This window comes from Marmota flaviventris, chromosome 1 (genome assembly GCF_047511675.1).
Source record: "Marmota flaviventris isolate mMarFla1 chromosome 1, mMarFla1.hap1, whole genome shotgun sequence".
Taxonomy (NCBI): domain Eukaryota; kingdom Metazoa; phylum Chordata; class Mammalia; order Rodentia; family Sciuridae; genus Marmota; species Marmota flaviventris.
The window spans coordinates 135,247,115-135,262,343 of NC_092498.1; the positions used below are offsets into that span (position 1 = coordinate 135,247,115).

The 15,229-nt window shown below is 43.9% G+C and overlaps 1 protein-coding gene across 6 annotated transcripts in view; it reads right to left on the reverse strand.

Moving 5' to 3' along the window:
• Znf664 (zinc finger protein 664) overlaps positions 1-15,195 on the reverse strand; it is a 34,557-nt gene extending 19,362 nt beyond the window's left edge. Inside the window, exons 1-3 of one of the 6 annotated variants that reach the window (XM_071616104.1) lie at positions 15,180-15,195; positions 14,158-14,275; positions 2,407-2,519 (exon numbers count right to left, since the gene is read on the reverse strand). The gene's annotated coding sequence lies outside the window, so the exon portion shown is untranslated. Of the gene's footprint in view, positions 1-2,406; positions 2,520-14,157; positions 14,276-14,736; positions 14,888-15,179 lie in introns of those variants that run through there. The other 5 variants (XM_071616105.1, XM_071616103.1, XM_027921386.3 and 2 more) reach the window with 5 other exon arrangements.
• Positions 15,196-15,229: the final 34 nt, after the last annotated feature.

Genomic DNA, 15,229 nt, shown 5'->3' on the forward strand with positions numbered 1-15,229 from the left:
TTTTTAGGACACCCTAGGAGATCTAGATGAGGATCAGTGCACAATAAACAATGGAATGTTAGGAAATGCCCTCTTCTCTGCCACTTCTTAGCCTTTAGTTGAATCGAATCTACTCCATCTTGTCTTCTCAAAGGGCCAGTCTCTCATCCCTAGGCCAGCCAGGAACTAGGAGGGGAGGGACGAGGGAAGACAGTGCAGGAGGCCTAGGCCAGATCAGCTCCTGTGCACAGGGAAGGACTCCACCTGTCAAACCCTGGTCTTCCTGTCACTGCTATACCTTGAGCCAAAGGGGCAGGTCCAGGAGAAAAAAGAATAAGTTGTAAAGCTCAAGACCCCCAGGTTAGCTAAGTATACAAGAAACCAGACAGACTGACTGGGCCTTGGAGAAGAGACAGAAATGGCAAGTGGGTATGTAGAAGGACTATCCTCAGTGACGCTGGGAGCAGGAGTTCCCCATCACAGTAGTGCCTAGATTTAAAGTTAAGGATGTGATATGCTGGCTGTATTTTACGCATTTTTCTTAATTGTGGTCAGAAACATAAATTTACCATCTTAACTATTTTTAAATATAGTTTATCCTGTAAAAGTGAGAGTCTAACCCCCTTCAAGAACAGCCTCACTTTTCTCCCTCTTCCCAGCTCCTGGCAGCCCCCATTCTTCCTTATCTCTATAAATCTGACTACCCTAGGGACTTCAGAGTCTGGCTCTGAAGTAAGTTGTACCATCTAGTAAATGAACATGAGCATGAACAAGGGTGGTCACCATGCGGACCAGGCTCATTCAGGAGGCATGAGGTGCAAGAGCAGGCGACTTCCTCCAGCCAAGGAGTCATAGAAAGCAAAAATACTGACACTGAATGGGCCTTGGTGATCACAACTCAAGACTGGCATGCACAGATGTGTTGCCACCCTATTCTCCCGAAGGGGTTGGGGGAATGGTTACAACACATTGTACAGAACTTCAACATCCAGGCTTCGTGCATAGTACTGAACTAAAATTGCAAGACGTGAACACTTTACTAGTAATTAGCTGGGCCCATGAATCCAATTCCCAGTGCAGCACTCCTGTGCTAAGCAAATTCATGTGGAAAACCGTTTTTCCTATGTTAGATGCAACCTTGAGCTTGAGACCAATATATATAACTAGCACGAAGAGGAATTCATAAAATTCTAGACCTGAACCTTCAGTCTTAACACCTGGAATAAAGCCTAGGCCAAGAGTTCCCAAGTCAGGACAGGAAGAGAACAGAGCCAGAAAGTAAAAGAGACAGAGAACATTATGCCAGGCCACACTTGCTCCCATCTTCCAAACAAGGCATCACCTGAAAACCCATCCAGGACACCTGAACAGAGAGGGCAGACCAGACTTTCCCTTCAGGAGCAGACTATGCCTTACCACTCAGCCACGCAAGCCAGGAGAGAGGGAAGACAACACACATCCATGTGGATTTAACCTTCCAACTTGGCACCGTTGGTCCCACTAAGACAGAGGCCACAGAAATGTCCTTTACCTCACTGAGTCAATTCTCACTGGTAGAGAGTGAAGTCAGGGAAGGGAGACATCAAGGGCCTAAGAAACCCACCTCTGGCAGTGGGAGAATAGAGGACAAATGGCATGCTCCCACCGAAGGCAGACGGTTTGGGAGAGACAGTTTTCCCTTTCTCAAGTTTTCTAGCTGGGCCTGGAAAGAGTATTCAACTATGCATTCTGCATCTCAGCAAGATCAGATGAACAAGCCTGTCCCACATTAGATACAAGTTGTCTTCTTGAGTCAAAGGGGATGAGGATCATTTAAAAAAGGATCGCAGATCCAGAAGCTCAAAAGAAAACAGGAAAAAAAGATACTTGTGCTGGGTACATGACAGTTCTCAGAATCGAGCTCACATAGGGGCTGATGTACCACCACATTCCCCAGGTGAGATGGTTTTCGGGAACCCATATTTAGAAAAGGCCACTGTTCAAGCTTTGGGAAAAACACCAGAAATTTATGGAGCAACAAACAGCTTTTAAAAAACATTTTGCTATCTCAGTAAAGAGAGAAACAAGGAAATAGGAGATGGCATAAGATCTAGAAAGCAAGGAAAGCCTCCAAGATAACAAAGAAAAATGGGGCAAAGCTTAGTAACTAATGGTTTGTGTGAAAAGAAGAAAATGAAGTTCTGGACAAAGAGGCAGGGCAACAGTGCTTCTGCCATCCTTGGAATGAAAGTCAAATGAAGGGAAGTTAAGGAAAAGCATGAGGTCTGGGAGTTTCCTCCTCCCTAACCTGAGAGCACTGCTAAAAATTAAGGAGATGGTGGGGAGGGCTAAGGAGAAAGAAAAAACCCAAGGACAATCAGCTTTAGTTCAAAACGTGTGAAGGGGATTCTCCATCTCAGACAAATGGTGAAATAAGGGGAAACTTACCACAGTGACAGGAATCAGAACCCTCAAGACATTCCAGAAGAGGAGGCAGAGGCAGGGCCCACAGTGGATGCAGGGTGCAAGAGCAGGCGACTTCCTCCAGCCTGAGGATCCTGCTGGATGGGAGAGATGCAGAGAAAAAAAGCAGGTTTACATTATGGAGAGTTTGGGATCCCAAGGTATTTTGAAGAACTGGCCATTACGAACAGTCTATTCACTCACAAGACAGGACAGAACCATTTACAATTGGGGTTTATATAAATGTATAGGATTCAAAGGATAGAAAAACAAAGAAGGGATGCAAACATCTGAGAAATCATGGAAAGGGAAATCCAGGCAGTCTGTGCAACTTTCAAAATATAGGAATCCTAGTATTACAATGAGCCTCCTGATGGGAATTTTATTCAAACCAAGATGTAGGTTGGTGGGTATTGGATGTCTGACTCCGACTGGCTTAGAGTCCCAGGGAGCAAAAAGTCAGCAGTGTTTTGTCACTGACTCTACAGGCAAGAGGAGCACTAAAGGAGACAAATGAGACAGAATGGGTTCACAGGCAGGCCTGACCATCCTTGCTGTGTGACTTTCACCTAAAAGGTCAAAATGGAATTAACAGAGATCACAAAGGCATCAAATCTTTTAAGGTAGTTGAAGGATTAAATAAATGAATGCATCAGTACTTAAAAAAAAAAAAAACAGTGCTACCAGCCCTGGGGTTGTGGCTCAGCAGTGGCGCGCTCACCTAGCATGTGCAAGGCCCTGGGTTCGATTCTCAGTATCACATAAAAATAAATAAATAAAGGTATTATGTCCAACTATACCTAAAAAATAAATATTAAAAAAAAAACAAAAACACAGTGCTACCAAATTTTAAGGGCTCAACATAGATGAGCTATCATTATCATTGCTTTATTTCATCCACTACCTCCTTCTCTGCCACATTCTATGACTCAGAGTTGCTTGGGTACAGATTTCAAAGTCTATTTTTAAAGTTTGGTAACTCAACTCTTCCTTGGGAGGTACAATATATTAAGGGACCTAGGTATCAAAACTGCTGCCATGTTTACATTTGGATAGGACATTTACTTGTTTCCCTAAATGCTGTAAATCTGGGAATGGTGCTGAATCATTGTATGCTATATATATAGCTTCCTGGAACTTTGGAGGACAGTAATACATACATGATCTGAGTCACAAGTTCAAGACTAGCCCAGGGAACTTAATGAGACCCTGTTTCAAAATAAAAAGGGCCAGGGATGTAGCTCAGTGACAGAGCACTCCTATATTCAATTCCCAGTACCATTAAAAAGAATAATAATAACTCTCCAACTTGCTAAAGATTATCTGAAGTTGCTAAATCATTTGCAGCAGAAATCACTAATATGAGAGGGTTTCAGACTACACTGAGCAGCCCTGCACAGTTAGAGAGTAAAGAGAAAGAAAATGGAAGAGTGAAAATGCTTTAAACATATTTATGGATCAGTGTTTCTTTGTGGGAACAAAGGGTTATCTTAGAATAAAGCTATTAGTAGGATATATTTTAAAAGGGCAAGAATACATGTGGAAGAATTTCAAATGGTTTTGATACTAGGCCAGGGTTTTTTCTCCTTACAGAGAATGTCAATCACGGTGCCTATGGGCATATAAACCCTACTAATGAGAACTGCCTCAGCTTTAAGGTAGACCCAGGCTAGCAGGGGCCATATGACAATTTATGAGACCAAGACTCAAGAGCTTAGCTAAGAACTACTATGTGCTCTGAACAATAATAAAAGCAAAACAAAATCAGACACTCTCTCTCTCTGAGGAATCTAAACAATCCTGAGAGAATGAGATGATCAGCTGTGAGATGAAGCTGAAAGGCTGTGATATACAAAAAGACTGAAGAAGTCACAAGAAATCACAGCACACCAAAGTCAAAAGGAAGGACAGCCCATCAGGAAAGAGAGGCTAAGGTAGAGAAAAAACATACAGAGTAGGAAAAAATGAGCCCAATGGTAGCAAGAGAAGCAAGACAAAGAAAAGAGATGCCACAGAGACCTACTGTCCCTGGAAGAGCCTGAGGCTGCCTCTGAACTGCCCTCTTTCCTGATGGCTTCCTAGTCCACATGCATCCTTACAACAAATCCCCCCCCTTTTTAAAATTTTTTTTTAGTTGTTGATGGACTTTTATCTATTTATTAATTTATATGTGGTGTTGAGAATCGAACCCAATGCCTCACCCAGGCTAGGCAAGTACTCTACCACTGAGCCACAACCTCAGCCCCAAATCCCTTTTTCTTAAAGCAGTCTGAATGAACCCATTTCTTTCAACAACAACAAAGATTCTCTAACTACAACTGTTATTTCCACTCCCCCTTGGATGAAGGTTTCCCAGGAGACTCTCTGGCCCCACAAACAAGCAGGTTCCTAGCAAGTCCTCCCCTGCCAGACCAGCCTAGACATAGCCTAGGGTCTGCTTCCCAACAGGACAGGGATGTCTTATCCCCAGGCAATAGGCACAGTCCCTAGGGCCTATGAGCATCTCAAGACCTGATGCTGTAGACTTTAAAATGAAATTTACTGGACAGAAAATGCAAACAAAATTTGAAAAATCAAGAGTTAATAAATGTCAAATAAAGTTTAACTCATATAGTTCTACAGAAGCTAACTGTATAGGAAACGTGGGGGATTTTCTTAAGTTTAGTATGATATGGTAAAGGTCTTCATACCAGTCCCAGGGCAGGGGTCATATCTAGGCTAAGCTGGCCCTGTGTGAGAGCACACCTTACACAGCAGGCCTTACCCCTCAACACTGAGCAGGCTGGGCTGGGCATGGTGGTGCATGCCTGTACAGCTAGTTGAGAGACAGGGACAGGAAGATCACAAGTTGCAAGCCTGAGCAACTTAATGAGACCCTGCAACAAAATAAGAGGAGGAAGAGGGCCTGGAGATGTGACTCTGTGGTAACGTGTCCTGGGCTCAATCCCTAGAACCAGAAAACAAACAAACAAAACAAAACCTGAACAGGCTGACTTAGAAACCAACTCCCCAGTTTTTCAACCTGAAAAAAAAACAGGAGGTAGCAGAAAAGTTACAAAACATAGATCTTATACTCCGAGATAATGGTGTTAAAAACCAAAAGGCAATCATCTTCCTTTCTCTAGCCATGCAGACTATGCTAAGGATATGCACAGATTCACTCTCCAGTTGTCCTCCACAGCCAGCTCCTGACCCCGGTGGCTTCAGCTAGATGCTCAGCTTCTCCATGAGCACAGTCTATGTGCCTCCCATGTGCCCTGTTGATGCACCCCACCAGTCACTTCTACAAAACTGCTCAACATGGCTTTCCCCTTGTCAAATCTCAAGGCCATTCCTCACATCCTTCTGACTCCCAGTTTATATGTCTGTGGCCCAATTCAACACATTCTCCCTTCTTCTCTGGCCTTGCTCAGTGCTTTTATCATTTCTTTTATTCCTACTCCTAAATACAGGTATCCTCTAAAGGTCAGTTTTGAGTCCAGTTCTCAGCTCAACAAAGAAGATGCTAGCATGTGATGAGAAGATCACACCCTCACATGCCAGTCTTGCCTTCTCACCTGCACCTCTGTCTGCCATCAAAAACATTTCCCATTATCCCACAGTGAATAGGAAATCCCTACTCCACCACTTGTAGAGCCCCTGGGGAAGCAATCTCTTCCCCCACCAAGTCTCCCAGGTGAGGAATGCCTCAGCCAACTCTCTCCTCCCCCACCCCACACCTTTCATCTTGTTTTGTCCCTTCAGCACAATGCAAAACACTACATAAAAACCACACTTGATCCTATGCCTTCTTTAGCTGCCATACTCTTCCTCCCCCACTGACCCCAACAGGCCTTTTAAAGACTGACTTTCCTGGTTTCTACTATTTCATTTCCTATTCACCACACCACTGACATTCCTCCCAGTACTGGCTTCCTCTTGACCCATCCAAGGGCACTTTCTGTTCTACATATCACTGGATACTGCTGGCCACACTCTTTGCCTCCTTGTTCTACCCTCACTGCGTTCTCAGTCTGCCTGGCAAGCTCCTGGGCCCCAGCTCTTCTCTGCTTCCATCTCACATGCGAGTCTCAACTTTGGTTTTTACAAAAAACTTGAGTGTTCCCTGTGCCTCCAGAGGGCACTCCAACACTGGCTCAGAAACTAGCTCTGGGGGTTTACACTGAGGTCTTGGAACATGAAATGAATTTAACAATGGATCGCTACCTCTAACTAGCTGCCTTGCATCATGGAAATCTGTGCAACCTGGTCTGTGCAGGTTCTCTGTTCTGTGAATCTAAGCCTCATCGCAAGGTCCTAATCCTATCATAATGACACAGTAATAAGTAAATGAATCACAGTGAACTAAGTAATCTGACGTTTCCTGGCCAATGCTGAGTCCTCTGAAAAAGTGAAATATTCTTAACTCTAACAAGAGGAATCCTACATGAAAATTTCAAAATCTAAAATGATTCTGACAGCCCGAGGGCCATAAGGACATTTACTCTGCAGAAAAAAAGAGGGTTCCAATTCTTTTTATTAATTGTTTTACTATTAACTTAAAAGGCAGGACTATCATCTTTGAGACAGGCCTGCTTCCTCACAAACTCTTTCCTAATACCTTGGAACATGCTGCAAAATAAGATGTGGAAATAAGCCATGACTATTTTATGAACTTGCAGGGCTATGAAAAATAAATGAGCTCTAAAAGAGCTTTACTGAATGTCTATCAGGTGACACAGCAGACACTGCCGCATGCTCCAGAGTTAAAGGTACATTACTGCATTAGTTTTAGAAAGCAATACAAAACATGCCTTCTTAAAATTAAAGTATAAATGGAATGCTCCCATTATATTTCCAAAATTAAATTTCATTAAAAAAAAAACAACAACTCAATTTTCTGTACAATGAGCCTGCCATTGCCATCAGTTACCTGGTGACTCTCCTGCAAGGACCTGGTGTGGCACCACTTCAAACCTGGGCTAAATGATTTCAATCTGCCAAATCTCATTTCACTCCTGCTCCCTTTTTACATCTCTGGGCCACTTAAAACAATTGCTCCTGACCATCCTTGAAACTTCCTCCTAACTTCCAGGAGACCTCTTCAGCATCTTCCTGTCATTCCCTTCTGGTCAGGTTCATGAACACTAAGGGAAACTGTGTTTCACCCCACAACAGTGAACCCAAGAGCAGGAATGCAGAAGCTAAACTGAGCCATTCAGATTCTCTACCCTGAGAATTTAGAATTAGGAAGTGAAAAGACTTGGTCTATGAAGAAGGCTGGTAGGAGTGACAGACTCGGGATGGCCTTCCAGAGTGGCCACTCTAGGGTCACACGCAGCAGAAGGAGCAAAAGCACAGAGCAGACAGGTAGTGAATAGGAAAAGCGAGAAGACACACAGAGTACAGCCACACCAACCCTGCTGATGTCTAACCCTCATAGGTCCAATCAAGAAGGGATTCCATGCTGAGCTTGGTAGTGCACGCCTATAATCCCAGCAACTCAGAAGGACTGAAGCAGGAGGATCGTGAATTCAAAGCCAGCCTCAGTAACGGCAAGGCACTAAGCAACTCAGTAAGACTCCACACCCAAATAAAATATAAAATAAGTCTAGGGATGTGGCTCAGTGGTGAAGTACCCCTGGGTTCAATCCCTGGTACCATTAAAAAAAATTTTTTTTTTTAAAGAATTCCAAGCTGTATTACTCAAAAACCCCTTACATTTACACCATCTCAAATGGGTTTTACTTTTCAACCAAGTACTCTCCAGTCAAGACATCCTTGTTCCTCTCTCATGAACCTCTGTTACCTTTGCAGGCAGGTTCTTCCCTACCTTCTCCTTACTTTGTCCTTTAAGGTAAACATGCCCCAGCTCTGCCTCCAGCATCTCATTCTGCTCTGCAAGCCTACCGTTTCCCAGTCATGTGGCAAGGACAATGAACCACTCCAAAATCTCTATCCATACTTCTAACAGCCATGTGGTCACTTCCACATGGAAGTAAGGGGCCAGGGCACTAACCACTCTGCCTATTTCCTGGCCACCTTCCAACACTAAGAGAAATCACTCCAATTAGTAGTACTCTGACAACAGGATGAATGACAGGACCACTAATGCCCCCAAAATCTCCACCATCTGTTTACAGAGGCAGCAGCCTCGCCCGGTGCACCACAAAGGCAATCCAAGTAGCCAGAGTCATGCAGTTGTGAAAGACCTCAGATACAGTGCAATCTCTGCTGGACAGACATGCCTCAATCTTAAACAGTTTACAAATGTATAATTATGTTTCAAAAAAAAATTTACCACATAGTAACAATGATTCCAATAATGAGCTACATACTGCTTCCAGTCATTCATATAGCAAAATACATATATGCACAATAAAATCATTCTTTATAAATTACTTTCAGGAAGAACCTACATATCCTGTAAATTCTTTATAAACTCAGTATGTCTAAAACTTAATCTGTCATTTCCTCAAGAAAGCCTACTATAATCTCAACTATAGTAAGTGGGTCCTCTGTCTCTTCAACTGCCCAAGCCAGAAACCTAGAAGTAATCACTAGTAATGCTTAACCTTCCCTCCCTATCCTAAGGTCCCATGACTCTACTTCCTGAAGTCCTTTCTAACCATGCCACTAGCTCCACTTATTTTGTCTCAGTTTTAACTCAGGCTACCACTATCTTCCTCCCCAAGTCTTACTTCCTCCTAATTCATTATCCATGCTAATGATATTTTTCTACCCTGCTTAAAATTTTTCAATGGATCCTGCTTTCAGTGTAATTTACAAAGTTATCTATGTGGCTTTTATTTTATTTTATTTAGTTGTAGATGGACAAAATCCCTTTATTTTATGTGGTACTGAGGATCAAACCCAGTGCCTCACACATGCTAGGCAAGTGCTCTGCCACTGAGCTACAACCACAGCCCCTCTATGTGGCTTTGAAAAAGTGCACACATAAAATTATACATAGGCTCTGTTATAAATGTAATAGATATGATCTCAATAAATATAAAAAAGCAGATTATTTAAATCACCAATTTTCTACCACCCAAAGCTCACAATTCTTAAGATTCTCATCTACTTTCTTCTAGACATGTTCCATTCACAGGTTTTTTAAAAATATTATTTTAGTTGCAGTTGGACATACTTAACCTCATACTTTATAGAAGTATCCCATTCCATAATTTTTCATTAGTTTACCCGTCTGTTTATGTCTACATAAATACATGCAAGATATCTTGTACCTATCTTGTATCTGTCAATCCTGTTGAGTACTCTTAATAGTCTAACAAATTTTCTACAAATTGTGTCTGTGTACACACACACACACACACACACCCCTTTATTTTCATGTGGTGCTGAGGATCAAACCCAGCAACTCACATGTACGAGGTAAGAGCCTTCTACTACTGAGTTACAACCCGAGTCCCCCATTCATAGGTTTTACTGGAAGGTTGTTGGGACTTTTGTTTAATACATCACGTATACAGCTATTTATCCTGATTTTCTCCAACTTAACACTGTCACAACTATTTTAATGTATTTTCTTCATGAACATTTTTAGTGGCTAGGGAATCAATTACCCTTAAAAATAATTCTACATCTTTTGAACGTAGCTTTTTTTTCCTATTTAAATGCTTGTTCAAAAAAAGCGCTAAAACAATGCTAAAGCATATGAAATAAACTATGCTTTCCCCTAGAAGTAATCACTAGTAATGCTTTTCCAAGGATTCTTCTAGACCTTTTCCTTTTTATTCAGATATAACATACATAACATTTGTATCTTACAAAAAACAGAATTAAACTTATTTTGTGGGGGCTCTATAGTATATTATAGACATCCATCCAGGCTATGTCAATACGTTCAAGACTGCCTCTCTTTTTAAAAACTATGTAATATTCCAAAGTATAGCAGCACCAAAATTTATGGTAGTTGGTTTTTATTTTTCCTCATTACAAATGATGCCGCAATAGACTTCCTTCATATTATCTCATTCTCCTACAAGAATATCATGAATTCCTTGCAAGGGCTGCCCATTTACTCAGGTTAACTTTTAAATCATTTAAGATTTTAATGTTCTGCATAAAGTTTTAGTTCATTCATGCTTTGTTCTTATTATCTTCTAGTCTTGTTGCTACTGAGAATAGAATCTAACTCTTCTGAATAGTAATTACCAATTGTTTGTAAGATAGGACTTTATATATTAAAGATCATTTGCTTATTGACACAAGTATTTTCTGATTTTGTGGTAACTTTTTTTGGTGTAGGGTTTTGTTTTCCTTTTCTTCTGAACTTTTACTTTTTATGTAGTGGAATACATTTTTTTTTGTTATATTTTCTCCATTGTTTCTCACTCTCATGACACTCGTAAGATAGAGATTTGTTTCCTTATTTAAGTCTCCAATTGTACAACTAACTACAAAGTCTGTGCTGAGTGTACAGGTCTCCTCCTTTCAGATGTTTGATAGGGACTTCTGTTTTCTTCAGATTTAGGGGGCACTCATGACTTATCATGTGTTAGATTTCCATATAAAATAGGTTATTTCTGGGGTGAACGCAGGTTTCAGTGACCTGTACAGATAATCTAATAAAGTCAGGATGAAGCTGATGTGGTGAATATGGCTCTGTGGTGTTTAAATACTCATAAATACCCACCTCAGTACTCATAATTATTAAGTTCACCCCAAAATGGCCATCTCCATGACATTTAAACATCACTTCCAGGAATGTGGCCTCTCTTTACGTCAAAAACATTCCTTCAAGTCATTCAGGATACTTTATGACCACCTCTATGCAGACAGTATTTCCTCAGTAGGCTGCATCCACATTACCTACATGCTTCACTGTTTTTTTTTATTGTTGTTGAAATGTGGCCAGAGTTCATTTTCTGTTTCTTTTGTTTTATTCTCTGCTGGGTTACTTTGGATATTCAACTATGAATTTTATACATGCACTGCAGACTCAGGCACGTTTCCCTAGTCAACAGTGTCTACAAATATTTCTTTTTCATTTTACATCTTTACTTCACTTGTGTTATGGCTTTGTCAAAACTTATTAAACAATGTTCTAATTTTTAACTTGATTTTCTGACAGTTTTTGTTTTAAGTGTGGACAACTGATTTCATGCTTATGTGCACTTTTTCAGTACATTTAAAAAGTATCTGTTTATTCCTACTTTTATTTAGTCCTGCCTTTTTAGAGTAAGAAATGAGGGGGTTTTGTTTTTTTAAACCAAACATCTATTTTGACTAAACCATAGGTGGTAACGTGACTTCATTATAAAGTCCAAGAAATAGGACACAACTCCTCTAGATAGGTCTCTGAAGTAGTCTGCGTGTTCTTCCCACTTCCATGCTCCACTCACACCCCCACATTCTGCATGTGGCAACTGGAGTGGTTGTTTAAAAATGCAAATCTGATTATGTCACTCCCCTGCTTAAAACCCAACCTTTCTAATGGTTTCTCATTATGTTCTGGATAAAACACAACATCCCTAACCTGTCCTACAAGACCCTACATGATCTGGCCCCATGCCTAGCCACTCTCCCCCCTCACCCACTAGAATCTATCCACAGTTGTTCCTTCAGTTCCTGGAATGGGCAAAGTTTTTTCCCCCTTCAGGGCCTTCCCACATGCTGTTCCTCTGCCTGGAAAATTATCCCCTACATCACTTGACACTAACCGCCCACTCGCCCTTCAAACTTCAGTTTAATTTTATTTTTGCACAAGTCTTTCCTGGGTCCCCCTCCCCAATCTAAGATGCAGTACCCATTTTCATCCTCTCTCACAGCTGGTACTACCCAAGCCTCTCAGGATACCACTTTGTGAGCAGAAGTGCAGTTGTGAGATTCATTTCTGAACAGCCCTAATTTCAAAAAGGCAGGGATGAGTTGATTTTGTTGGCCATACCACACGTGTGTGTGTGTGTGTGTGTGGTGTGTATATATGAAAGGAAAATATCTACAAAGCCATTAATTGTGTAGCTATCAAATCATTTCATCAAAATTTAAATTGATGAAATGATGTGATAGTGCTTACAAACTCAGTAAGAAGTCATTTCTTTTTCCCTTGAAGAAGCACTAAAGCTAATCTGAGTCTGCTGCTGCCAGACTCAGATTAGCTTTAGTGTGTACAATCTACATCATCAGAAAATGTTTTTTAACTATTACAATAGAAGTTTTATCAAGCATTTAATTTGCTAATAACATTGATTCAGTCAACTAATTTACATGCCTCACTTTTTTTTTTTTTTTTTTTAAGGCATGTTAAAGCACTAGGGGGCTGGGGTTGTGAATGCTTTAGCATGTGTGAGGCCCAGGCTCAATTCTCAGCACTGCATATATATAAATAAAATAAAGGTCCGTTGACAACTTAAAAAAAAAAAAAAGCGCTAGGAAAAATGTGATTTGCCAAATATTCTTTAAGAAATCTTTAGCATTACCAGTATTCGACAAAAATCAGTTATAGCAAAACCATAAATTAAAAATTCATTCAAAGTTGCTATCTCTAGTATTCTGATACAAACATGACAAAAAAAATCATACTGCAAATTGATAATTTTTGGATTGGAAAGGCTAATAAAACCAATCTTTGTTTACGACCTCGGGTTCTACCAAGCACTTTCCCATGGTATCACTGAACTCTGTGAAGCAGAGAGAGCAGTATTAACACGGGTTTATAGAAAACTGAGGATTGGAGTAATTGTCCTCTCCCAAGGTCACAGGACCTGTAAGTAGTATCACAGAAGGGCTGGAGGCTCCCACATGTAGATTCTTAACCCAGGAACTTCCACTATAAATGTCTATTTTCTGTAATTAGCACAGAATTTCATCCTTCACTAAATTTCTCCCTTCGCTAAAACTGCATCTCACCAGAGAACAACCACCACCAAATAAAGCTATTTTTCAAGCTAAAACTTTATAGATTGTCATAATCTGGGAAATGGCTGAATAAATTACAGTATACCCAAACTACAGAACATGATGCAGCAGTTCTTAAAAATTAGTTGAAGCACATAATGCTGAAGTTGAAAGACAGTATGTTAGCTAGCTGATACTTGTTAAAACAATCAAAGATGATTCCAAGTATTTTTAAAAAGCCAGAAGGACACACAGCACACACATCCTAGTCCTTATCTGCAGAGGGTGGTGGTGATAGTCAAAGTCTTGCCATCTCTTGAGATACACCGGTGTGTACAAAGAAAATGAACTACTCTACTAATCCAAAATTAATTTTTAAATTTTAAATTAACCGGTAGGTTGAACAAGGTCACACTTCCCTGCTCTGAAAAGCTTTGCGTCTACAAAGGGATTAGGGGTCCCCTCTAAAAGAGAAGACAAAATGCATAAAAACAGTTCGATCTTGATAAAACAATAAACTGTTTTAAGTATCACAAAACGTTCCTTTAGAAGGCAATAGCCTGGAAATAGTTTTTTCAATACCAGGACTCCTTTGTTGCGATAAGACAGCCAGTTATCAAACTAGCAGCTCGCCCATACGGAGCAGACTCTGCTGGAGAGATTCGATTTAGTTGGTAGAGTTGGGCAAGAAAGGTCTCACAAAGGAGCTGAGTTTTGCGGGGACGCGGGGTGAGCTGGCCGGGCGACACGGCAGCCTAATCCGGAAGGAAAAACGTCGGGGAGGGGGCACCGCGAGTTAACCAGAGGCAGGGGCAGGCGAGGGCTGCAGCGGGTCCCGCCGGGAGCGGCCGGCCTGCAGGCCGCGCAGGAGGGGTGCCGCCGCGGCCAGCTCACCTGGGCAGGGCCGGCCTGGCGTGGTCAAACAATGGAGGCGTCCGGCGGCGGCTGGCTCCTGTGCCGGGTGCGCGACGCGCTCTTCATCACCTGAGCGCGATGCTCCGCGGCCTGCGCGCTGCAAGCAACAACACCGCACCCTGCAGCGGGCCGCTCCGCAGCCCGGCTCCCGGCCCCGCGCGGCCATGGCCGCTCCCCGGGGACCCCCTGAAGCCGCTCTCGGCGCGACCGCACGGCCTCCGGGCCGCCGCGCTCCGCTGCCCCCGGCCGCTACAACAATGGGCCAGCCCGGGAGTCCGGCGCCCGCGGCCTCCGCCCGCCGAGCCCCGCCGCCCCCCGCGACCCCCGGCCGCCGCCCGAGGCCCCGCGCGGCCTCCCAGCCCGGCCTGCCCGAGCAGCGCCGCCCTGACCTTCCCTCCCGCGCGACCCCCAGGACCGGCGCGGCTCGAGGCCCGTCCCGAGAGATGGGTTGTTTTCCTTTTCTTCAGTCCACTCCGCCGCCCGCCAGCCCCCGGCCCGCTCCCCGCCCCCAGCCGGGAGAGAAAATACGGAGTCCACGGCCGGGCCGCGCCAACTCACTCCAAGTGCGGGCTGCGAGCGCCCCAGGCCGCGGGCTCCGAGCGCCCACCCGCCGTTCCTCCGGGGACACCTCACAGGTGCGCCTCCGAGCCGCGCGCGCGCTCCGCACACCCAGACGCCTCCGGGGGACGGCGCGCGTGCGCACGCACGAGGCCGGCGAGCCCCTAGGGAGAAGGGCCGCACGCATGCGCGCCGTACGGCCCGCGCCCCCGCCCCCACCGCGGCGCGAGCGCGCTCCCGCCGGCCTCCCTCGCCGCCCCCTGCCCCCGCCCGCGTTACCCAGGGCAACCGCACTGCGGCCGCACCTGAGCAAGTGCGCCTGCGTCCCACCCGCCGGACCCTCCCTTCCCCTGGGTCCTTGCCCCCGCCTTGCCTCAGCAGCGGGGAGTGGGGCGTTGCCCCCTCCCCGCCGAGTGAGTGCCGATCGGCTCCCCCGCCCCTACCCGCACTTGCAGCCAGCCGCCGCGCCGGCGCCGCGCCCGCCCGCCGGGTC